At 44.1% G+C, this 26,165-nt stretch overlaps 1 protein-coding gene across 4 annotated transcripts in view; it reads left to right on the top strand.

The window, feature by feature from the left end:
• The window catches only part of OTUD7A (OTU deubiquitinase 7A), a 143,522-nt gene that overhangs the window by 33,515 nt on the left and 83,842 nt on the right, over nt 1-26,165 (top strand). Inside the window, exons 3-4 of one of the 4 annotated variants that reach the window (XM_082198023.1) lie at nt 9,620-9,751; nt 25,859-25,931. The gene's annotated coding sequence lies outside the window, so the exon portion shown is untranslated. Of the gene's footprint in view, nt 1-9,619; nt 9,752-25,018; nt 25,084-25,858; nt 25,932-26,165 lie in introns of those variants that run through there. The other 3 variants (XM_082198026.1, XM_082198025.1, XM_082198024.1) reach the window with 3 other exon arrangements.

Genomic DNA, 26,165 nt, shown 5'->3' with positions numbered 1-26,165 from the left:
CAGTGGAATTTGCTGCCAAGGAGTGTGGTGGAGTCTCCTACTTTGGAGGTCTTTAAGCAGAGGCTTGACAACCATATGTCAGGAGTGCTCTGATGGTGTTTCCTGCTTGGCGGGGGGTTGGACTCGATGGCCCTTGTGGTCTCTTCTAACTCTATGATTCTATGAATTAAGTACTTAACCTGAGGTACCACTGTATGACATATTGCTTTTGAAAGTTCAAAGAATTGCTTTCATAGGGAAACATGCAAATATTTAGTACTAGTAGTAACAATTTTTTTTGCTTAGCTATAAGCTATAACAAAGAAAAAAGACATTCAGAGTTGAGCCCCATATTTGGCTCTTAATTAGCTGGTGCTAGGATCGTCCCTACTTGTGTGTAGGACCCTGGCAGAGACACATGCCCTACTGGCATGTTCTCTCCCTCCTGGTCGATCGTTTGGGAGCTTCAAAAGCTTTCTCCAGCCCAAACATCACAGCGACTGATACCAAGAGGCATAAGACACTTACGGAACCTGCAGAGTATTAGCGGTTCGCATAACAAATGCAGCAGCACAGCATTTTGGCTAATCTACTTTATTTACATACAGTAGAATACACTCGGAGCATTCTGACTTAGCTCCTTCCTATTTCTCATCAGACAGCAAAGAGAAAGAACAAAGGACAATAGTCCTACATCACAGAAACACAGTAATCCGAACATCCTGTATCTGTCACTTCCCACTATGTGACAAAACAATCCCATGACTGCAAGCACAGAGCAAGAATCCTAACAGCTGTTAGCCAATGTAGTTAGAGAAGCATGCAATGTAATATAATTTTCCTATCTGACAGCAAAAAGCACACAAACTTACTTCATGTAACTTTTTTTTCTGCAGCTAAACTCAGATCATGAGAATGCTTTACAAAACATACAGAAACACTGCTTCAAAGTATATTTCTTAAAACAGCCATCTAGAAGGGCAGAGGCCACAACTTTTCTTAATCCTGTAGAAGCAATTTTATGTGGAGCCAAAGTAATTAACTACAGATAGTTAGCTTTTTGATTGTCTTAATACATGGATACAGCCTGAAAAACTCAAGGAATGACTAGTTAACATATAAATCATAGAAGCTCTCTCATATCCAAACATTTATACCTGAAATTTAAACACTGATTAGATCATAATCAGCTCACTATTAAGTTCACTGACAACTATATGTAAAGTAGTAACTTGCTTTTGAGAATTTATGGGTATGCCATAACCTAGAGAAACTAGACATGAAGATGACAGAGTTAGCATTCTGTTACAAAAGTTTTAAGAGTCAAACTTGCATTCTAGTCTGGACAGAAAGCCAACCCACAGAAGGAATGCCAACAAAGAGGACCAATACTATCATTAGACATAAATGTTGAACATCCTTCAATTCCTGGACTAATGATTGACTGAGACCCCAAAGCTTTACACCATATAACATGGAAAGAATAACCTTAATGAATATTTGAAGGTCTGGCATAACTATTTGCCTTCCCTTTGTATAAGAAGAACTTCAGAACAGCTCCTACAAGATATCTTGCTTTCCTGAGATAAGCATCCTGATCAGCCTTCCAAGAGGAAATAACTGTGAAAAGGAACCCTAGAAACAAAATGATTTAGTCAATTGAATAATTAGAATTAACTATTTAAATGTGGGAGATTTCTTACTAAATACAACCTCTTTTGTTTTGGTAAAATTAATGCTAATTTGTTCTTCTCCCAAAAGTTAGTCAGCAAGTCCATCTGCTTTTTCAAACCACACCTGGTCAGAGATAATACCATATCATCTGCATATAGGAGTATACTGACCTTTCTCTTTCCTATGGCAGGTGGGCATGCATTCACTTACCAAGCAATTTATCTTGATCATTAAAATAAAGACTGAAAAGGAGGGATGCTCAAACACATTCCTGTTTAACTCTCTTCATAGTTGAGATTGGACCATTCCTGTCTATACTGATTTTAACAGTAGTAATTTGAAGAAGCATGAGCAGTCTAGGGTCTATATCAATGGCATGCAATTTTGCCCACAGACAATTTCTCTCTATTGAATCAAAAGCTTATGATAGCCCAACAAACACTGCAAAGAGCATTTCATTGTTTTCAACAGTTTTCCCAACAAGATGGGGCAAAGTATAGCAGTGATCAGTAGTGGAATAGAAATTACTAAATCCAGCTTGCTGTTCACACAAAATATAATTGTAGGATATCTGCTGTTGTAGTCATATATTTTAGAAGAGATATCCAACATTCTGACTGGTCTGTAATTTTGGGAAAGAGAACATGCACATAAACAATTTCCCCTACTTGTGCTTTCATATGATTAATAATAATTAATTATTATTATTATTATTTTATTTGTACCCCACCCATCTCACTGGGTTGCCCCAGCCACCCTGGGCAGCTTCCAGAATATAAAACATTAAAAACTTCCCTATACAAGGCTGCCTTCAGATGTTTTCTAAAGGTTGCATAGTTACTTATCTCCTTGACATCCAATGGGAGGGCGTTCCACAGGCTGGGCGCCACTACCAAGAAGACACTCTTTCTGGTTTCCTGTAACCTCACTTCCTGCAGTGAGGGAACTGCCAGAGTGTCCGCTCTGAATGATGGGGTGGAGATACTCCTTCAGATATACAGGGCCAAGGCTGTTTGGGGCTTTAAAGGTCAGCACCAACACTTTGAATTGTGCTTGGAAATGTATTGGGAGCCAATATAGGTCTTTCAAGACCAGTGTTATATGATCCTGCTGCCATTCCCAGTCACCAGTCTAACTGCCACATTCTGGATTAGTTGTAGTTTCTGAGTCACCTTCAAAGGTAGCCCCATGTAGAGCACATTGCAGTAGTCCAAGCGGGAGAGAACCAGGGCATTTACCACTCTGGCAAGACAGTCTGCGGGCAGGTAGCGTCTCAGCCAGCATATGAAATGAAGCTGGTAGACAGCCGCCCTGAACACAGAATTAACATGCACCTTAATGGACAGCTGTGAGTCCAAAATGACTCCCAGTCTGTGCACCTGGTCCTTCAGGGACACAGTTACCCCATTCAGGACCAGGGAGTCCTCCACACCTGCCCATCCCCTGTCTCCCAGAAACAGTACTTATGTCTTGTCGGCATTCAACCTCAATTCATTCATTAATCCATCCTCCAACAGTCTCCAGACACTCACACAGGACATTCACCACCTTCACTTGTTCCAATTTAAAGGAGAGGTAGAGCTGGGTATCATCCGCAAACTGGTGAACACCCAGCCCAACCCCCTTATTATTTCTCCCAACAGCTTCATATAGATGTTAAAAAGCATGGGGGAGAGGACAGAGCCCTGAGACACCCCACAAGTGAGCACCCAGAGGTCCGAACACTCACCCCCAACTCCATTTTCTTGTCACAGCCCAGAAAAAAAGGAGTGGAACTACTGCATAACAGTGCCCCCAGCTCCCACCCCCCCTAGATGGTCCAGAAGGATACCACAGTCGATGGTGTCAAAAGCCTCCGAAAGATCTAACAGATCTGGGAAACAGCTTTCACCTCTGTCCCTAGTCCGCCAGAGACCAAGGCAGTTTCAGTCACATGATGGGGCCTGAATCCCAACTGGAAGGGATCCAAATGGTCCACATCCTCCAGGTGTGCTGATCAATCACCTTGCCCAAGAATGGGAGATTTGAGACTGGATAATAATTGACCATAATGGCTGGGTCCATCCAAAGATATTTTTTAAGAAGCAGTTTAATAATTGCTTCTTTAAGGGGATCCAGGAAGACTCGCTCACTGAGAAAAAATAAAAAAATTCCTTCCAGTAGCACCTTAAAGACCAACTAAGTTAGTTCTTGGTATGAGCTTTCGTGTGCATGCACACTTCTTCAGATACACTGAAACAGAAGTTGCCAGATCCTTCTATATAGTGAGAAGGTGGGGAGGGGTATTACTCAGAAGGGTGGTGGGAATGGGAGATTGGCAGATAGCTGAGATGAGCCTGTTGACGGCTCTTAACGACTGCAATAGGTCTTACAGGAAAAGGCAAGGGGTGAGAAGGTGAAAAATGGCTTAGTCATGTATAATGAGATAAGAATCCAATGTCTTTGTTCAGACCAGGTCTCTCCATGGTTTTGAGTTTGGTAATGAGTTGCAATTCAGCAGCTTCTCTTTCCAGTCTATTTCTGAAATTCCTTTGTAGTAAAACAGCTACTTTGAGATCTTGTATAGAATGTCCTGGGAGATTGAAGTGTTCTCCTACTGGTTTCTCTGTTTTGTGATTCTTGATGTCAGATTTATGTCCGTTTATTCTTTGGCGTAAGGTTTGGCCTGTTTGTCCAATATAGAGAGCTGAAGGACACTGTTGGCATTTGATGGCACACACAATGTTAGACGATGAGCAATTAAATAGTCCCGAGATGGTATGTGTGATGTTGTTGGGGCCAGTAATGGTGTTGTCTGGGTGTATGTGGCAGCAAAGTTGGCATCTGGGTTTATTGCAGGCTCTGGTGCCAGTGTCCGTGTTAAGTCTGGTTGTACAGTAGTATTATTGTGGGTTAGGAGTTGTTTAAGATTGAGTGGCTGTCTGTAGGCAATGAAAGGTCTTCCTCCCAGAGCTTGAGAAAGAGAACTGTCATTGTCCAGGAGAGGTTATAGATCTCTGATGATGCGTTGTACTGTTTTAACTTGGGAGCTGTATGTGATGACTAGAGGTGTTCTGTTATTTTCTTTTTTGGGTCTGTCTTGCAGCAAGTTCTCTCTGGGTATCAGTCTGGCTCTGCTGATCTGTTGTCTAACTTCATCTGCTGGGTATTTTAGTTCTAAAAAGGTTTGCTGTAGATCTCTTAGGTGAGAGTCTCTGTCTGTAGAATTGGAACAGATGCGGCTGTAACGTAGTGCCTGGCTATATACAATGGACTGTTTGGTATGTTTGGGATGGTAGCTAGAGGCATGTAGATATGTTTGTCGGTCAGTTGGTTTACGGTATAAGGTGGTGTCTATGCGCCCATCCTGTATTTTTATAGTAGTGTCCAAAAAATGTATTTCTTGCATAGATTGATTCATTGTTAGGTTGATTGTGGGGTGAAAATCATTAAATTTCTGGTGAACGGTGTCCATGGTCTGTTGACCATGTGTCCAGATGATAAAAATATTGTCAATGTATCGCAGGTACAAGAGAGGTTTGAGTGGGTAGGAGTTTAGGAAACGTTCTAAATCTGCCATGAAGATGTTGGCATACTGTGGGGCCATGTGGGTGCCCATTGCTGTGCCGCTGATCTGCAGGAACACTGAGGGAAGCATTCACCACCCCACAAAACCCATTGCCCAGCCCTGCGTGGATCACTGTTATGAGCCGGGATAGTCAAGCATCAAGGAGATAAAAAAGAAGAAGAAGAAGAAGAAGAAGAAGAAGAAGAGGAGGAGGAGGAGGAGTTTGGATTTGATACCCCGCCTTTCACTCCCCTTCAGGAGTCTCAAAGCGGCTAACAATCTCCTTTCCCTTCCTCCCCCACAACAAACACTCTGTGAGGTGAGTGGGGCTGAGAGACTTCAAAGAAGTGTGACTGGCCCAAGGTCACCCAGCAGCTGCATGTGGAGGAGCGGAGACGCGAACCCGGTTCCCCAGATTACGAGACTACCGCTCTTAACCACTACACCACACTGGCTCTCAACATGCTGTAAATTTCAAGTCGCTTTTCCAAAGTTTCTCCCAGAGGTTAAAATCTATTTTGTGTCCTATATCTATTGCCCATTGTGTCATTGAGGCTTTAACTAGCTCATGTTTTGTTTCCCATTCTAATAACAGGTTATACATTTTAGACAATTTTTTATCTTTGTTTAGCAAGAGTTCTTTTTTGAATTGTGAACTTTGGTCTGAAAAAACATTTTTTCTATCTAATTTCAACATATCATGTTACTGATGGTATCTGGTATCATCAGATCCTTGCCATTTTTAAGACTGACTAAAATGTATTCCTAAAGGGACGCGGGTGGCGCTGTGGGCTAAAGCCTCAACGCCTAGGGCTTGCCGATCGAAAGGTCGGCGGTTCGAATCCCCGCGGCGGGGTGCGCTCCCGCTGTTCGGTCCCAGCGCCTGCCCACCTAGCAGTTTGAAAGCACCCCCGGGTGCAAGTAGATAAATAGGTACCGCTTACCAGCGGGAAGGTAAACGGCGTTCCGTGTGCGGCTCTGGCTCGCCAGAGCAGCGATGTCACGCTGGCCACGTGACCCGGAAGTGTCCCCGGACAGCGCTGGCCCCCGGCCAATAAATGTGAGATGGGCGCACAAACCCCACAGTCTGTCAAGACTGGCCCGTTCGGGCAGGGGTACCTTTACCTTTACCTAAAATGTATTCCCAAATCTATTTATAATATTTCATCTACTCTGTCAGCAATTCTTACCTGGCCTATTATTATTTTTAAAAATACTTAATCGCACAAAGAAAGCCTAGATGAGAATAGTAGGAATACTCATATTTGTACTCCTATACGTTGTGTATGGACTTTTTTTTGGGGGGGAGGCTTTTTTAAAACTGCAGATTAGGCTTCCGTTGGCACTACTGAATAAGGACTAAAATACTTTCTATATCTCCTGGCATGTTCCTTTAGGTCTCCTGAGGATTGTGTGTGTGCTTTAGAATCACAATTGTTTTCCTTCCAATTTAGAGACACTTCTCCCTGCACTCCAACATTTGACATAACCTGTAACGTGTAAATGATTTGTTTTTTCTTTAGCCAAAGCTCTCCTGTCGCAATTGCTTGTGTGTGTGTGTGTGTGTGTACATGCATGTGAACATGTATTCTCTCCCCCAAGGCTTATTTTTCAAATCAATAGCAATTTTGTTCTATTTCTGGTTATCAGACATTACACTATCTATTGGTCAGCTGCTTGGTACTGCATGAATGAATGAGGTCACAGAAGGAAGGCCATGTCATCAGGGAGCTGAAAGCTAAAGGCTGCCTGGTCCATCCTTGCTGCAAGACCTTCTGCTGAACATCTTGCCTCCTCAGACTGTGTCACATGCAGATCTTTAATTCTCCTTGACCTAAAAACACATTTTGCCTTCTCCCTGCTTTCTCCTGTAGAACTGCGGCATATACAGAGTCGTGCATTAGGATATGAGTTATTTATTACTATTATTATTTATTAATTTTTTATACTGACCTTAATTGGAAGATTACAGTGTGGTTCACAGCATAAAAATACAAAATGAGAGCACAAAATACCAAACCAACCAACCAATCCAGTAGCCCTCTCTCCCATAAACACATTTAAAAGACCATAGAATGTTTAATCAGCCAAACACCTGGTTATAGAGAAACATTTTCACCCGGCGCCTACAGATATGTAATGAGGGGCCAGGCAAGCCTCCTTGGGGGGGGGGGAGCATTCCACAAATGGGGGGCCACCACAGAAAAGGCCCTGTCTCATCTTGCCACCCTCTGGACCTCTTGTGGAGACACATGAAGAAGAGGGTCAGATGATGGTTGCAGGATCTAGGTCAGTTCATATGGGGAGAGGCAGTTCTTGAGCTTTCCCTCAGATCTGGATGTCTATTAACCTACGTCCAGGCAGAGCTATCTGTACTTGCATGTTGTTCATGTAGTTCTGTTGAACTTTTAGGCCTATGTGTAAACAAGCATTAGCAGAAATTGCATCAGTGTTTTTCACTAGGGTAAAATGTAACTGCAGTGCCCCCATCCATGCTATTGTCTCATTTTTGAGCATGACAGATAGTCCGTGAAAGACAAAGCTCTTTTTCTTCAGCTAGTTTGTGAACTAAGTTTCATAATAAGATTATTTTAGTTGGGATACATCTGTTTACTGGAAAGCAATTTAAAATTGTGAGCTACTTCCTGATAATTGCGGTGTTTAAAGCAAGGATGCAATATTTAATATAGATACTCAGCTTGGTCTGCCTTGACAAAGTTGTTTTCAATGTGGTCAATGAGTAATGTGACTTCATTGGCATATCTTTAATTGATGACTACGATAGGTTAAGGCTGTCAATAAATAAGAAGGGAAGTGTTTAGATTGCGATGAGCATTACTTACCGTATTTTTTGCTCTATAAGACTCACTTTTTCCCCTCCTAAAAAGTAAGGGGAAATGTATGTGCGTCTTATGGAGCGAATGCAGGCTGCGCAGGTATCCCAGAAGCCAGAACAGCAAGAGGGATCGCTGCTTTCACTGTGCAGCGATCCCTCTTGCTATTCTGGCTTCTGAGATTCAGAATATTTTTTTTCTTGTTTTCCTCCTCCAAAAACTAGGTGCATCTTATGGTCTGGTGCGTCTTATAGAGCGAAAAATACAGTAAATTTGTGGCTGATGTGACATTTGAGCTTCCCGACTCACTTTTAGCCATTACCCTATACCGCCTCTGGTGGATTAAATCAATGCAATTAATCAACTTGAGTTTTAGTCTCAAATTGCCACAGGTTTGATAGAAACTTTTCTGGAATCTAGTATTTGTACATTCTTAGCTGTTGTATCCATACTTGCACTAAAAAATACTTTGAAATTACACTGGATTCAAATTTGTGCAACATTTATCCACAATGTATATTTTTCATACCAAGATCAGGTCTAGAATTTGTGAAGTAATAGAAAAGAAAAATACCTTCATGTGTGATCAGAATCCTTCTCTATCACTGCCCATGCTCAGGTAGGAGCCTACCTCTTAGGGCTTTCGTATTCATTTTCTCTCCTCCACTCTTTATTAGAGAAATCAAGTACTGAGTGTTTTAAAATTGAAGGTCTAATCCTATTGCTGTTTTTAATTAGCTTTGCAAAGTGAACATAATAATCAAATTAGCATTGGACAGAGAAAGCTGTCATGTGGGAGCAATACCAGTGAAGGATTTTCAGACATTATTTTGCTGTACATGTTGTTGTGTGTATATTTTTCTGCTGTATTTAATAGGGAATAAATGCTTTTAGTTATCTAGCTATTGAGTGTGGTCTGAATACAGAGAGCATTCAAAGCCCTCTTCTTTTTTGCCCTGACATTATCTTATCCTTACTTTTAGCATCTGCTGCACTGTCATCACACAGCACAAGCGGATTTGTTAGCTCCCTTATTTCTGGTCATGGAGATGATACAGGAAAATAATTACAGGTCTCTTCCTGAGCCCAGTCCATACAACTCCACGCAGTCCATAAATGTACATCACTAAAATTATACCTGTCACATACTAATAGATTTTAGTAGCCAGCTGGACTACAGTCTTGAGCCAGAAATACTGGAACAGCTAGGAAAATGTTTCCTAGCCATTTGGTTCCTGGCAAATCCCTCATGAATGCACATGAAATCACCTGCCCTTGATGAAAGATCCCACAGCAAGCATTGGAGTCATTCACCTCTTGGTTTTTTATGCTTTCTTGTCTATCTATTTACTGTTCTAGACAGTTGTCTCATTTATTGTTTGTATGCTGCAGCTGCAAAGCAAGAATCAAGCATCTCTTACTTACTGCACTGGACAGCCAGAGAAGCAAAGACATGGCAGAGGATTGATTATTCGTATATGCAGCTGAATCCCAGATGCTGCTTGTCATTAATACAGTGCATTCATTAAGCTGAATATGGTAGCGTGATGAATTTCATACTAACAGGCACTCTGTTTCCTTACAGATTTCTCAGGGGACACAACTTATTCACACACTCTACTGTGATAAAAATGAACTGTTGTCTTCATTGAAAAGAAGTGGTATAAGGTCCATCTAACACATGCCGCCCAAAACTGTTACTTAAAGTCTACTGAAAGTAAGTCAAATGGACCACTTAACAATAGCTTTAATAATCTGCCTAGCTATTTTGGGATGAAGAGCAGACAGTCTAAACAAGTGCACTAATTTTAGCAGGTTAAGACATCTGCTGTTTATTCTTAAATATTGAAGAAATAGATGCCAGAGAAGGAAATGAGCATTTGCCCCTTGTGACAAGCATTGTCCCAAACCATGTGACTGTAAACCAGTGGTGGTGTCTCTGTGTTAACTGTTTTATTTTAGTTTTTATCCCCTGCTTTTCTTTCTGGAATTCTAATATGCTCAGTGCATTAGATTGATTATTTATTTCTGTATCATCCAATCTCATCTTAATGATTTAACACAACTTGCAACAGTTTGGGAATCCTCAAAAACTAAACAAAAATGATGTATACTGTTTTTTGTTTTTATCTCTCAAAGTTATGTCATTTCTTACAGAATGAAAATGTTCACATGTATGCATATGACACTCTTAATAAGGGGATGCAGGTGGCACTGTGGTCTTCAAATCCCCGCGACGGGGTGAGCTTCTGTTGCTCAGTCCCTGCTCCTGCCAACCTAGCAGTTCGAAAGAATGTCAAAGTACAAGTAGATAAATCGGTACCACTCTGGCAGGAAGGTAAATGGTGTTTCCGTGTGCTGCTCTGGTTCGCCAGAAGCAGCTTAGTCATGCTGGCCACATGACCCAGAAGCTGTATGCAGGTTCCCTCAGCCAATAAAGCGAGATGAGTGCCGCAACCCCAGAGTCATCCGTGACTGGACCTAACGGTCAGAGGTCCCTTTACTTTTACTCTTAATAATATAGCAGAGAAAAAGAGGCGCATTAAGAAATGCTTCTTTGGAGGGAAAATTTTGTTGGCAAACTTTATTTAATGTTCATTTACAACCAATTCATATTATATTATTTCCAGACACAAGAGTTACACCCACAGCATACATTTAAAGCACATCTATAGCACTTTAACAGATGGATGCAGGTGGCGCTGTGGGTTAAACCACAGAGCCTATCACTTGCTGATCAGAAGGTCGGTGGTTCGAATCCCCGTGATGGGGTGAGTTCCCGTTGCTCGCTCCCTGCTCCTGCCAACCTAGTAGTTCGAAAGCACAAAGTGCAAGTAGATAAATAGGTACCGCTCTGGTGGGAAGGTAAACAGTGTTTTTGTGCGCTGCTCTGGTTTGCCAGAAGCAGCTTAGTCATACTGGCCACATGACCCAGAAAAACTGTCCGCGGAAGCGGACAAACGCCGGCTCCCTCGGCCAGTAAAGCGAGATGAGCACCGCAACCCCAGAGTCGGTCACAACTGGACCTAATGGTCAGGGGTCCCTTTACCTATAGCACTTTAACAGTCATAACTTTCCCAAAGAATCCTGAGAACTGTAATTTATCCACCACAGAGCTATAATTCCCAGCACCAGTAATAAATTACAGTTCCCAGGATTCTTTGGGGGAAGCCTTGTGCTTTAAATGGATGTAGCCATCTCCTAGGAGTATGAATTTGAACGGTTTATCAGTGCAAGCTCAGACTATCAGTGGGTTACACAAACATTGGGGCTTTTTGCACTGCAGTTTCTCAGGGAAGGAGGTAGGATTGTGTTCAGAATGGGTGGGATGTTGGTACTTCTTTATTTGGACAGAGAGATCAAGAAAGTGAAGAAAATTAAGCTCACATGGTGTGTCATATAAATCAGTGGTCAAATGTGTATATTTTATGTTTCAGAATAGTAGTTTGATGCATTGTAAAGCAAAATAGCAGGTTACTGCCTTTAGCTGATGCTTTGAATATCATATTAATTATCCCTTTGAAAAAAATGAACTCTACTGATAACGAAGCACAATAAAATAAGCAAAAGGTTAAAATAAATTTTAAAAATCCTCTCTTTAAAAACAAAGAAGTGATCAGCATGTAATCTGAAGAGCAATTTGCTCTCATCAGGGAAAGTAACTAATTTTGGAATATGGCTTTTTTAAGCGACTCTCCAGCAATTTATAGTGTGCCTGTTTTTGAAAATGGATTAAATACCTCTTCAGATGAATAATTTGAAGAGAAAATAATTTACTTGAGAGCTAGGAGGAATTTGTTTTAGCTCCTAGACATTTAAAAGGGGGGGGGAATCAATGTTCATTGATACTGAGTTTAATGTATGTTAGTATGAAACATCATGAAGGTTGTAGCTCTACATTGCTCCTATTCAGGGCTTATTACTCCACCAGCTCTTAACTAAGCACTTTAGCAGGGTTCTCAAACTTATTTGCCCTACTACCCTATTCTCAGGGGGGTGGAAATATGGGGTGGACTGGAGTGAAGCCTGCCTGCCCAGTCCAATCTGCCCCAGGACTAGGGCTGGTGCTGCAGCCTGTCTACCATTGGCTAAATTGGTAGGCAAGCTGCGATCCACTTCGTGGGCCTGGGGGAAGCCAAAAAGGGTTCACAGGAAAACTCCTCGCCTCCAGCCTGACCGCTGGATCCACAGGAGGCATTGTCACCGTCCCACAACGGTGCCTGACCTGGCAGTAGGCATCATTACAGAACAGGTGAAGCATGTGCAAACAGGTTTTTTGAATTCTCTTCTTTATGCTTCCACCGCCCCCGTATTTTTATTCAATGCCCCCAAATTGCAACCAAGGCTGCTACTGTCCCCTGGATTATTCCAGCACCCCCTAGAGGACAGAATCACTCACTTTGGGAAAAACTACACTGTTGTGTTAATGGCAATGCTAGAGATAGCATAGTTTGGGACTTGCTAGTTTAGCATATCCTGCAATCCATGTAAGGCTAATGGGCTGATTTCTAATCTGAAACCCAAATGATTTTTGTGCCTTAGAGTGCAAGGATTAATACCCCATAACAAAATCTACTCCTCCCCCTCCTGCCAAATGTTGCATAAATTCTAAAGTGCTCAGGTTTGGGTCTGGTTGCCTTGGACTTTCCTTTAGCAGTGTTGGTTTGAGACATTAAACTTTGCTCCCTTTTCTTAGAATAGAATCATAGAATCATAGAGTTGGAAGAGACCACAAGGGCCATCGAGTCCAACCCCCCGCCAAGCAGGAAACACCATCAGAGCACTCCTGACATATGGTTGTCAAGCCTCTGCTTAAAGACCTCCAAAGTAGGAGACTCCACCACACTCCTTGGCAGCAAATTCCACTGTCGAACAGCTCTTACTGTCAGGAAGTTCTTCCGAATGTTTAGGTGGAATCTTCTTTCTTGTAGTTTGGATCCATTGCTCCGTGTCCGCTTCTCTGGAGCAGCAGAAAACAACCTTTCTCCCTCCTCTATGTGACATCCTTTTATATATTTGAACATGGCTATCATATCACCCCTTAACCTCCTCTTCTGCAGGCTAAACATGCCCAGCTCCCTTAGCCGTTCCTCATAAGGCATCGTTTCCAGGCCTTTGACCATTTTGGTTGCCCTCCTCTGGACACGTTCCAGTTTGTCAGTGTCCTTCTTGAATTGTGGTGCCCAGAACTGGACACAGTACTCCAGGTGTGGTCTGACCAGAGCAGAATACAGTGGCACTATTACTTCCCTTGATCTAGATGCTATACTCCTATTGATGCAGCCCAGAATTACATTGGCTTTTTTAGCTGCCGCGTCACACTGTTGGCTCATGTCAAGTTTGTGGTCAACCAAGACTCCTAGATCCTTTTCACATGTACTGCTCTCAAGCCAGGTGTCACCCATCTTGTATTTGTGCCTCTCATTTTTTTTGCCCAAGTGCAATACTTTACATTTCTCCCTGTTAAAATTCATCTTGTTTGTTTTTGCCCAGTTCTCTAATCTGTCAAGGTCATTTTGAAGTGTGATCCTGTCCTCTGGGGTGTTAGCCACCCCTCCCAGTTTGGTGTCATCTGCAAATTTGATCAGGATGCCCTTGAGTCCATCATCCAAGTCGTTGATAAAGATGTTGAATAAGACCGGGCCCAAGACAGAACCCTGTGGCACCCCACTAGTCACTCTTCTCCAGGATGAAGAGGAACCATTGATGAGCACCCTTTGGGTTCGGTCAGTCAGCCAGTTACAAATCCACTGAGTGGTAGCATAGTCAAGACCGCATTTTACCAGCTTCTTTACAAGAATATCATGGGGCACCTTGTCAAATGCCTTGCTGAAATCAAGGTAGGCTACATCCACTGCGTTCCCTTCATCTACCAGGCTTGTAATTCTGTCAAAAAACGAGATCAGGTTAGTCTGACATGACTTATTTTTCAGAAATCCATGCTGACTATTGGTGATCACAGCATTCCTTTCTAGGTGCTCACAGACTGTTTGCTTAATGATCTGTCCCAGAATCTTCCCTGGTGTTGATGTCAGACTGACTGGGCGGTAATTATTTGGGTCCTCTCTTTTCCCCTTTTTGAAAATAGGGACAACATTTGCCCTCCTCCAGTCTGCCGGGACTTCGCCTGTTCTCCAGGAATTCTCAAAGATGACTGCCAGTGGTTCTGAGATCACATCTGCCAGTTCTTTTAATACTCTTGGATGCAGTTCATCTGGCCCTGGAGACTTGAATACATCTAAACTAGCCAAATATTCTTGTACTATCTCCTTAGTTATTCTGGGCTGTGTTTCCTTTGCTGAATCATTTGCTCCAAATTCTTCAGGTCGGGCATTGTTTTCTTTATCGGAGAAGACTGAGGCAAAGAAGGCATTGAGGAGTTCAGCCCTTTCTGTGTCCCGTGTTTGCATTTCACCATCTTCTCCTCTGAGTGACCCCACTGTTTCTTTGTTCTTCCTTTTGCTACGAACATACCCATAAAAGCCTTTTTTGTTGCTTTTAACCTCTCTAGCAAGCCTGAGTTCATTCTGTGCTTTAGCTTTTCTGACTTTGTGTCTACACGTGCTGGCTATTTGTTTGAATTCCTCTTTCCTTTTAGTATTGCTGTCCATGGGATCTCACCCAGCACTTCCCTAAGTTTTATGAAGTCGGCTTTCTTAAAGTCAAGAAATTGAGTCCTAGTATGCTTGGCTGCTCCTTTCCGCTGTATAGTAAACTTCAGAAGAGCATGATCACTCGCGCCTAATGATCCTTCCACATCTACCCCACTAACCAGGTCATCAACATTGGTTAGGACCAGATCTAAAATGGCTGTTCCTCTTGTTGCTTCTCCCACTTTCTGGACAATGAAGTTGTCTGCAAGGCCAGTGAGGAATCTGTTTGACCTTATGCTCTTGGCTGAGTTTGACGTCCAACAAATATCCGGGTAATTGAAGTCCCCCATTACTACTATCTCCCTTCCTTTTGCATGCTTGGCCATCTGTTCCAGGAAGGCATCATCTATGTCCTCCGTTTGGCTTGGGGATCTATAGTAAACTCCCAGAATGAGGTCTCTGTTATTCTTCTCTCCCTTAATTTTGACCCAAATGCTCTCACTTTGGCTTTGAGGTTCTAAATCTTGGATCTCTTCACAGGTATACACATCCCTGACATATAACGCCACTCCTCCTCCTTTCTTGTCTGGTCTGTTTCTCTGAAATAGATTGTATCCCCCCATTATTACATTCCAATCGTGGGACTTATCCCACCAGGTTTCAGTGATGCCTATTATGTCATATTTAGTTTGCTGTACCAAGAGCTCAAGCTCATCTTGTTTATTTCCCATGCTTTGCGCATTAGTGTACAGACATTGAAGTCCATTAATCATTCCCCCGTGTCTCTTATTTAAGGATTTTTTCCTCCCACCACTAGGTCCGCGTGCTGTTTGCTCCATTTGGTCTATGACATTTGGATGATCATCTTCATTAATTGATAGACTCCTACCTTCAGGAGCACTGTCTCCCTCCCCCACATTAGTCAGTTTAAAGCCCTCCTGATGAGGTTTCTGAGATTTTTGGCAAAAACATTTCTCCCAACCGTTGTGAGGTGCAGCCCATCACTTGCCAGAAGTCCATCTTCAAGAAACTGCAGTCCGTGATCTAAGAATCCAAACCGTTCCTGTTTACACCATTTGCGAAGCCAGCTGTTCACTTCCACTATTTTCCCCTCTCTCCCTGGGCCACGTCGTTCAACTGGGAGGACAGACGAGATGACAATTTGTGCATTTAGTTGCTTCAATTTCCTGCCGAGAGCCTCGTAGTCTCTTTTGATCTTCTGGAGGCTATTGCTTGCAGTGTCATTGGTTCCCACATGAACCAAGAGGAAGGGGTATTCGTCAGTGGGTTTTATGATTCCTTGCAGTCGTTCAGTTACATCTTGGATCTTAGCCCCGGGGAGACAGCACACTTCCCGAGACATCTTGTCAGGCCCACAGATCACTGCTTCTGTTCCCCTCAGTAGGGAATCCCCTATCACCACTACACGCCTCCTCTTGGGTTTGGTCGGGGTTCTTCCGTGAGCTGTCCGTTCCAAGGTCACCTGCACATTCCCTGAGGACTGACTTTGCTGCTCGTCTTCATATACCTGATCGACAGTAATGAGGGAGTAATGAGCAGACTCTTCGTCTTCCATGCTAGGGGAGAGGACCTCAAAGCGATTGTGTATTTCTAAACAATCAGAGTGGACCCTGGGCCTCCTACTTCTTTGAGTCACGTTTCTCCATATATCTGGCTCCTGTGTTGGTGAACAAGCCTCCTTCTCAGGGGAGTCCCCTGTCTCCTCCTTGGTGGGGACGGTGTGCTCTGTTGCTTCCAAGAAGAGCTCCAGCTCTCTAATTCTTTGGAGCGTAGCTACACGTTCCTCCAGTTGCTGGACTTTGTCTTTTAAAAGGGCAATCAACATGCAATTGCTGCAGGTAAAGCTGCCTGCAACCTTTGGCAAGATGGCAAACATTGCGCAGGAATCGCAGGCGACTGCAGCTGTTCCCTCCCCTTCCATCATGAGATCGTGTTGTTGGGGGTGGCTACAGAGGTCCTCCATCATAAAAAGCTTGAAGACAGAACAAATAACTTCCCCCACAAAAAAAAACCTAGGTCTCCCCCAACAAACGTTTGAGACTAGCTCCCGTAAATCTAAAAGATGGGTATAACTGCGCGCGCTGCTGCCCTACAAACTCTGATAAGCTCCTCCCACAGCTAATCCCCTGCCTCAACAGAAACCCTGCCCCCTCTGACCTTTACACAGGGAAAACAGCTAACCAGCCACAAAGAAACACACACACACACACACACACACAAGAAAACCCTTTTTGCTCCTTCTTCAACTGATGCCCTGCAAACTCTGATAAGCTCCTCCCACAGCTAATCCCCTGCCTCAACAGAAACCCTGCCCCCTCTGACCTTTACACAGGGAAAACAGCTAATCAGCCACAAAGAAACACACACACACACACACACACACAAGAAAACCCTTTTTGCTCCTTCTTCAACTGATGCCCTGCAAACTCTGATAAGCTCCTCCCACAGCTAATCCCCGGCCTCAACAGAAACCCTGCCCCCTCTGACCTTTACACAGGGAAAACAGCTAATGAGCCACAAAGAAACACACACACACACACACACACACACACACACACAAGAAAACCCTTTTTGCTCCTTCTTCAACTGATGCCCTGCAAACTCTGATAAGCTCCTCCCACAGCTAATCCCCTGCCTCAACAGAAACCCTGCCCCCTCTGACCTTTACACAGGGAAAACAGCTAATGAGCCACAAAGAAACACACACACACAAGAAAACCCTTTTTGCTCCTTCTTCAACTGCTGCCCTGCAAACTTCTTATAGGAAAGTTGGGCCTGGCTCTAAGCTCTTTGCTGCTTAGGCATTTTGGGATGCAAAGGTGGCCTAAAATAATGACTAAATAATAAAATGAATAAACATTGAGTGGGGAAGTAGAGGTTTGGGGAGAGTAAGAAATGACAAATTGTGTCCTTTTCCCTCCTCCTCAAAAACGGGACTACCTGGCTGCTGCTCCTCCTATGTCTGCTAATACTTGCTGTGGTTTGTGAGTGCACACAATCCACCTCCTACTGAAATCTTGCCATGAAGGGCATGAGATACCTGTGGGGAGGCTTGAGTGCTAGGAGGGATCTTTCTGTAGCCCCTTTTGCCAAAAGTGGTTCCTGCTCCTGTCCTGGGGAGTGATTCTTAGGCCTCCATTCACATTTCTCCCACAACATGGCTTTGTAAGTGAAGGACATGTTAAAGAGGTTGGAATGTGAGGTAGGAGACCCATTAGTGGAGTCACTAAATGGTCCTCAGCACGTGAGCAAATGAGTGAATGAACTGTTGCTTGGCAACGGGGAGCATTCCTGCTCAAAATCGGAATACCTTTCTTATCTGTAAATCTTTCTGTGCAGCGCTGGACTGCTTGTGTGAGGAGCATGTTCACTCCCTACACAGAAGGCTAGTAGCACTGGGTTAGGGATGGCTCAGAAGTCAGAGTAAGTTCATAAATTCATTATTATTTTAGCTTATTGATGTTAACTGATTTTAGGGGTCCCCCGCTTGCCGAAGCGGGTCAGACCCGAACTCGCAGAGCCGTCCTCTCTCCGGAGCTCGGAGAGAGAGCAGCCATTAGCGCTGGCGCCGAACCGGAAGTCTCCCGGGTGAGCTCAGGTTTTTAAGGCTGTGCAGTTTATCTTGAGTTATGGATATAATTTCATTACACTCAGAAATAATGGTTTTGGTGGTTTTATTTAAACTTCATGTAGTTAACTACATGCTTAACTATTTTCATATGGTAGGTCTAGGGTGCTGGGTGACAGACAGAGTAGTGTTTTGGCGTAGTAAGACCAGAAACCATACCTGGCATATTTTTCAACCCTGGACTTAAAGACAGTGATGAGACTTGTCAGTCATGTCACATTATTCACATTTCCATAGAAATTCCATAGAAGATTGAAAAGATTTGTATTGTCAGCAAGCTGGCTTCAGCAATTGGTAGTCCGTTTGACTTCTGCAGTTCTGTGTGTAATGTGAAAGTTAATACACAAACTATCTTTGCATTTCTGAGAGGGTGAGTTGGAAAATGTGGGTCTCTACCTGCAACATATTTGAATGGGGCTATAATACTGCTTCCTGCCAACCTAGCAGTTCGAAAGCACGTCAAAGTGCAAGTAGATAAATAGGTACTGCTCAGGCGGGAAGGTAAACAGTGTTTCCGTGTGCCACTCTGGTTCACCAGAAGCGGCTTAGTCATGCTGGCCACATGACCTGGAAGCTGTACGCCGGCTCCCTCAGCCAGTAAAGCGAGATGAGCGCCACAACCCCAGAGTCAGTCACGACTGGACCTAATGGTCAGGGGTCCCTTTACCTTTACCTTATAATACTGTTATTAATAGTAGCAGTAATAAGAAGTAATTGATGTACTAAAAAATACTAACATCACTTGTTAGTATTATTTATTACATTAGTGTCTCATGCTTCAAAAGGGCCGCAGGGGAGGCTTCTAAAAAATGCAAAGCAGTAAACATACAAAGTGCTGTACTTATATTCTAAGCAGAGTTAGTTCCTGCCCACAGGTCCACAATCTAATAGATGTGAGATTGGAATGGAGAAAAGAGAAAGGACTTCTTACAAAACAGCTAATAAGAAGGACTAAAAAGCAAACATCAGGAAGGGAGGGGGTGGGAAGTCAAGAATATACTTTGTATGTTAAAAAAATTGTATATGATGATAAATGCTTTGAAATATTGTTGGATAATAAAAATGATATTAAAAAAGAGAAAGAAGAGGAAAGAGGATGGACAACTCAGAAACTGCATCACTTTATAGGAAACCTGAATTGTTGTCAAGAGGTGTTTTTTACCCAGGTCCATGGCAGGAAGAAAGTATCAAATTCCCCTGCCTCACCTTTGGTCCCAAGACTGTTCAGGCTTCCTTGTGGACGTTGTTTACATAAAAAATGCACATTAATTACCTTAGTGGTTCTTATTTTTGGGGAAATAAAGCCCCCTCTCCAGAAAAATGGACATAAACACATACAAAATTTTGCATATAATTTATTTTATTGCATTAGAAATTGATTTTCTTCACAGACCCACTGAATCCCATTCATGGTTAAGAATCCCCAGATTACATCAATACAGTTAATGCCACATTTAGTTTGGCCCTGAGTTTCTCCCTATTCCTGCCAAGCCTCTCTCTGCAGGGCCACAGAAAAGCATGTAATTTTAGTGCAAAATTTCCAGCGCCATAGTATTTTATCTCTAGCAGGTTTTACCATTACACTTCAAGTGAAACGGATACAACCTGCCATATTACCTTAGTAGCACTAAGGTATTATTATTATTATTATTATTATTATTATTATTATTATTATTATTATTATTTATACCCCAGCCACTCTAGGCGGCTCCCAACAGAATATTAGAACATGATAAAACATTAAACATTAAGAACTTCCCTAAACAGGGCTGCCTTCAGATAGTTTATTCCTTGACATCTGATGGGAGAGTGTTCCACAGGGCAGGCATCACTACTGAGAAGGCCCTCTGCCTAGTTCACTGTAACCTAACTTCTCGCAGTGAGGGAACCGCCAGAAGGCACCTCAGTGTCTGGGCTGAACGATGGGGGTGGAGACGCTCCTTCAGGTATACTGGGCCGAGGCCATTTAGGGCTTTAAAGGTCAGCACCAACACTTTGAATTGTGCTTGGAAACGTACTGGGAGCCAATGTCAGGGAAACGTACTGGGAGCCAATGTCAGGGAAATGTACTGGGAGCCAAAGGATTGGTGTTATATGGTGATCTCTCCCAGCGGCTTCATATAGATGTTAAAAGCGCGGGGGGAGGACGGAACCCTGAGGCACCCTCCAAATGAGAGCCCAGGGGTCTGAACACTCATCCCCCAACACCACTTTCTGGACATGGCCCAAGAGGAAGGAGCGGAACAGTATAACAGTGCCCCCAGCTCCCAGCCCCCCTAGACGGTCCAGAAAGATGTCATGGTCGATGGCATCAAAGGCTGCTGAGAGATCCAGCAGAACTAGGAAACAGCTTTCACCTTTGTCCCTAGCCTGCCAGAGATCATTGACCAGGTCAACCAAGGTGGTTTCAGTCCCATGATGGGACCTGAATCCTGACTGGAAGGGAGCCGAATGGTCCACATCCTCCAAGCATGCTTGGAGTTGTTCAGCAAGTTGGGCCAAACTTATTCATGCACAGCCCCATGGAGGTCATGCTTTCCACGAAGTCCCAAGTGGCCCCTTGTAAGGTTGTGTTGGCATGGATGTTACAATCCCCTAGGACAACCAAACTAGGTGTCTCCAGGAGAACATCCACCATGACCTGAAGCAGCTCAGGCAGGGAATCCTTGGTGCAGCGGGGAGGTCGGTACACCAAAAGAAATCCTGTACAGTGGTACCTCGGGTTAAGAACTTAATACGTTCTGGAGGTCTGTTCTTAACCTGAAACTGTTCTTAACCTGAAGCACCACTTTAGCTAATGGGGCCTCCTGCTGCTACTGCGCCGCCACTGCACGATTTCTGTTCTCATCCTGAAGCAAAGTTCTTAATATTTCTGGGTTAGTGGAGTCTGTAACCTGAAGCGTATGTAACCTGAAGCGTGGGTAACCTGAAGTACCACTGTACTGCCCCTCTTACCCAACTTCCAAAACATGCACTCAGAAAACTGGGTCTACCCAATGGGATACCTGGTGGCAGCTAATTACTTCCTAATAATCACTGCAACCTCCCCTTCCCACTCACATGACCTTGGTTGTTGTGCATAAGAGAAACCTGGTCGACAAGCAGTGGCAAGAACAGGCCCATCTGCTTCATTCAGCCAAGTGTCTGTTACACATGCCAGGTCTAGTCCTGCATCCATGATCAAGTCGTGGATGACAGCCATATTGTGAATCATTGACCTGGCATTGCACAGCAGCACCTTCAGGTCATGTGGGTTTCCCTTGTTGATTCCAGTATCCTTTCGGTCAAGGCCAGATCTGGAGGCAGGAATAGTCTTCAACCAGCGAGTAAACCTGCTTCCTCAGTAATGACATGGTCTGGTCTTAGCATAACTCCTCCTCCTACCCGTGAACACTGAGATTGGGTGTCCCAGTGCATTCCCCCGTGGAACCTATTCCAGCCATTTGGTTTCGATGCCAAATTAAACGTTTAAAAATCCAATTCTCCCACTTCAGCTCTACTCAAGGGTAATTACTTTAGAGTCAAATTGTCCACAGGAAAAAGTCAGTGCTCTCCGGCAACAGCTATGCGGCTTCACTCCATGGAAGAAGCAGACGATTCGAAGCACCGTGCCGCTCACCCCATGTCGCTCCGGATCCCCGAAACCGGGTTTCCCCGCGAGTAGGGGAGGCGCAAAAGTGCCCGCCGAATCCCACGTTCACAGGCTTCTCCCGCCTGTGATTTTTACGGGTCTCCGCCTTCGCTGTGGCGGTACAGACCCAAATTCCCACGGGGCAAATTCCTCCCGATCAGAGGAATTCCGCCATTGCCGGAGGCACCAACCTGGAAGTCCCTATATTTGTTATTTTTTATGGCATTGCTGTGAATGAGCTAGGGACAGTAATTCTTCAGCTGTGTTACTAAATGGATTTCCTGACTTTAGTGCCTCATTATACTATGATGAGGGTCAGTCCAGAAAGCAGGGGACAGAGCTGCAAAAATGTTGAATTATAACATTTTTGTAGTTCTGTTTCCTGCCTTCTAAACAGGCCCTGAAAAACAGAGTGAGAATGGGGGGGGGCATTTATTTGTTTCAATACAATTGAAAATACTGATATTCCACACTTCATTCACAATTCCAAGACAGGTATCTAGAAGCCATGTATGTGAACATGTGCCACAGGCACAAACATTGTTTTCTGGTTTAGGCATGTATCATTTTTCATGTTTTTAGTGAGTCCACAGAGTGCCATGTTAGAGCTCCCCAAGTACTGGTAGTACTTTTCAAAAATGGAATCCAAAAGGAAAAGAAGAATCTCTGAGAATCATTATTCATTTCTAGCTGATATAATGATTGAGGTTTTTATCTTTTTGTTTTGCCTGGTAAGATATTAATTTACATTCTTTCTATGGGTGCATCACAGCATCATCAAATTGACCCAGTTTAGGAATAAGCAGGGATTTCTGATATATAGAACCAGATTATGTCCTATTAAAATCAGCCACTTGGTTATTTCCAGTGCTTTTTTCTAAAAAAAATGTTTATGGGTACCCTCATTTTCCTACTCATATTGGAAAACTGCCCCTCAATGAGGCCAAACATAGATTCACAATTTTTTTAGGAGTATGCATCCCCCCAGAAAAAAAAGCACTGGTTATTTCCAACCATCTAGTTGTTATTTATGCTCTTATCTACTACTTTAGTTTTAAGAGACATGTTATATACAGTAAAGTAAGAGCCTTTGATGACATTGTGCATCAAGAGAAATAATAATTAGGAATTAGTGGTAAAGTGGTATAGTCACTGGATAGTGTAGGAGGTGATCTGTTCATCCATTTTGAACAGACTGAATGCAGAGTGTCTCATTTAACTTATTTTTCTGTGTTTCTTTCTTAGCTTACCGTATTTTTCGTCCTATAGGGCGCACCGGCCCATAGGACGCACCTCGTTTTTTGGGGGGGAAATGAATAAAAAAAATTTATTTCCCCCCTGCCCTGGCTGCTGCCCCAAGCCTTGCGCTCACCTGCCCGAAGCACGGGGCACCCTCCGGAGGGCTCCCCGTGCTTCGGGCGACAGGCTGCCGCCCCAAGCCTCGCGCACCTGGCGGGACCTCCTGCCAGGCGTGCGAGGCTTGCAGACACTCGCGGGGGCTGCAGGCTGCTGTCCGCAAGCCTTGTGAGCCCGCGGGAACTCCCACTGGGGTTGCAAGGCTTGCGGATAGCTTCCTGAAGCCTGGAGAGCGAGAGGGGTCGGTGCGCACCGACCCCTCTCGCTCTCCAGGCTTCAGCGAAAGCCTGCATTCGCCCCATAGGACGCACACACATTTCCCCTTCATTTTTGGAGGGGAAAAAGTGCGTCCTATGGGGCGAAAAATACGGTAAATTCTTCCTTTTATCACCTTTACTACCAAACTGACACAACCCCTTAGTGTGCTACCACAATAGCATTTGTAATGCATAAAAAGTAAAGGTAAAGGTACCCCTGCCCGAAGGCCAGTTGTGTCCGACTCTAGGGTTGTGCGCTCATCTCACTCTAGAGGCCGGGGGCCGGCGCCGTCCAAGGACACTTCTGGGTCACGTGGCCAGCATGACGAAGCTGCTCTGGCAAGCCAGCACCAGCGCAGCACACAAAAACGCCATTTACCTTCCCGCTATAAAGCGGTCCCTATTTATCTACTTGCACTTAAGGGTGCTTTCGAACTGCTAGGTGGGCAGGCGCTGGGACCGAAAGACGGGAGCTCACCCCGCCATGGGGATTCGAACTGCCGACCATACGATCGGCAAGTCCTAGACGCTGAGGTTTTACCCACAGTGCCACCCGCGTCCCTTGTAATGCATAGTGCCTTCTTAATAACAATAACAATATTTTTTTTATTTATACCCTGTCCTCCCCAGCCAAGACCGGGATCAGGGCGGCTAACATCAGGTATAAAAACAATTGATTAAAACACAACTTAAAAACAGGATTAAAATACAACTTATGGTAAAATGCAGCTTCATTTCAGTGGAAGCCCAGATCAAAAACTGTTTGGGGGGAGAAAATGTCAAATCTTCACCAAGGCCAACTATCCAGACTGGTCCTACATGGGGCACAAAAAAGTCCCCAAATAGGGCTTCCATCCCAGAAGGAAAAGGAAAGAGGGGGAGGGGATCAGGCTGATTCCAAGCCAAAGGCCAGGCGGAACAACTCTGTCTTACAGGCCCTGTGGAAAGAAATCAGATCCCGCAGGGCCCTGGTCTCAGGAGACAGAGCGTTCCACCAGGTCGGAGCCAGAGTTGAAAAGGCCCTGGCTCTGGTTGAGGCTAATCTAACTTCCTTAGGGCCCGAGACCTCTAGAGTGTTACTATTTATGGACCTTGAGGCTCTCTGTGGAGCATACTGGGAGAGGTGGTTCCGTAGGTACGAGGGCCCTAGCCTGCAAAGGGCTTTAAAGGTCAAAAACAGCACCTTAAACCTGATCCTGTACTTGAAAACTAATTTTATGTTCCGTTCCTCCGCATTCCCACTCCTGCGTAGCACTCTAGAAACCTCCTTTGGTATACGCACTCAATTCCAAAACAGATGCCTTATGCCACTTCACCCCATGATTGAAATGCACCACTGGTGAAGTGACCCTTTGGTCACTTCCTACAAATATAGCTTTTTCTGCTAAATATGGTCCCACACTTCAGAAACATCATCTTTAGCTTGAGCAAACTCGATTTGCACCAGTCAAGGATTTGACAAGTGACAGTCTAGTGAAGGTGCCCCTTCCTCACACATGCATATTCCCTCTCTCTCTGAAGTGGAATCAGCTTCGCCAAAGTGCTGCAGTCCCATCACTGTCGGTATGAATTAAGTAACCATATGGGCAAGGATAATTGCGTGTATCATTCCCAGCTGCCCAGGGGAGGAAAGGATGAGTGGGAAGGTTCCTCGTGACTGGCTCTGCCCACAAAGATGCTTCATTCACAGACATTATTATTGTTTATTATTGATTAAATTTGTATGCCGCCCTGTGCCTGCAGGTCTCAGGGTGGTTCATACTTTGGGAAGCAGCTTCCACATGGATGCTTGTGGAGTGTGAGAGTGGCCACTAAATAAGAGTGCAGTGAGGGTGAACTGGAGTTAGAAGAAAAGATGTACCGTATTTTTCGCCCCATAGGGCGCACCGGCCCATAGGGCGCACCTAGTTTTTTTGGGGAAAATAAAGATATTTTTTTTCCAGGCACGGGGCTGGGGCCGGGGAAGCCCGAGCTTCCCCCGACCCCAGCCCCCAGAACAGGCTGCTCTCCGCAAGCCGTGGGAGTTCTCCCGCATCTTGCGCAGAGCTACCCGAAGCCCGGGCGCGACTGATCAGCGCGCCGGGGCTTCGGGATAAGAGGCAGCTCTGCGCAAGTCGTGGGAGGGCTCCTCTATCTATAGCTAGATAATTAAGTAATCTTGACATAAGCATGTTAAAACCAATTTGATCATTTCTTAAATATGAATATTTAACTTGTACTTTCCAAATGTAGGTATTTCATATTTATCTTGAAAATAAAATGCTCTAGTTCATCTAGCAATTTTCTTGCCTTGCTTTAACCTGTCAGTCATGGGCACTTTATTTTGTGTGATTCTTAGATTTTGTGGCTGGAGGAAAGCAGAAAGGAGGGACACTTGAAAGAAAAACAGAAGACAATTGTCCAGTAAGCAGGTATTAAGCGGCAATCCTATACCCTCATGCCTGGAATCACTCAGTGGTGTTCACCTAACAAACCAGCGTGGTTGCTTGTCCACTATGATGGACTCTGTAAGAAAGAAGCAATATGGGAATGGGAGAAAATGAAAACTTGCCAAACATACAGTATGACAAAGAGATGCAAGCTTGGTTGTAAGAATTTAACATTCTGATTGGGGAGGGGGAGCCACCATGTATGAAGCCCACAGT

The sequence above is a fragment of the Podarcis vaucheri genome, assembly GCF_965113315.1.
Source record: "Podarcis vaucheri genome assembly, chromosome: 14".
In the NCBI taxonomy this organism is placed as follows: domain Eukaryota; kingdom Metazoa; phylum Chordata; class Lepidosauria; order Squamata; family Lacertidae; genus Podarcis; species Podarcis vaucheri.
This window is presented reverse-complemented; position numbering and strand designations above follow the sequence as displayed.